The following is a 301-nucleotide window of genomic DNA, read 5'->3' on the forward strand; positions in this document are numbered from 1 at the left end:
GCAGGCAGGCGGGGGAGCAGGCGCGGCGATCGGGCGGGGCCTAGGCCTCGGGGAGGCTGGGCGGGCGGCTGAGGGCTAGGAGGATGAGGAGGATGAGGATGAGGAAGATGAGGGTGAGGAGGAGGAGGGTGAGGGTGAGGAAGATGAAGAGGAGGGTGAGGAGGATGAGGGTGAGGAGGAGGAGGGTGAGGAGGAGGAGGGTGAGGAGGATGAGGAGGAGGGTGAGGAGGAGGAGGGTGAGGAGGATGAGGGTGAGGAGGATGAGGAGGAGGAGGGTGAGGAGGAAGAGGAGGAGGGTGAG

Source organism: Dipodomys ordii, unplaced genomic scaffold (genome assembly GCF_000151885.1).
Source record: "Dipodomys ordii isolate 6190 unplaced genomic scaffold, Dord_2.0 Scaffold14, whole genome shotgun sequence".
In the NCBI taxonomy this organism is placed as follows: Eukaryota; Metazoa; Chordata; class Mammalia; order Rodentia; family Heteromyidae; genus Dipodomys; species Dipodomys ordii.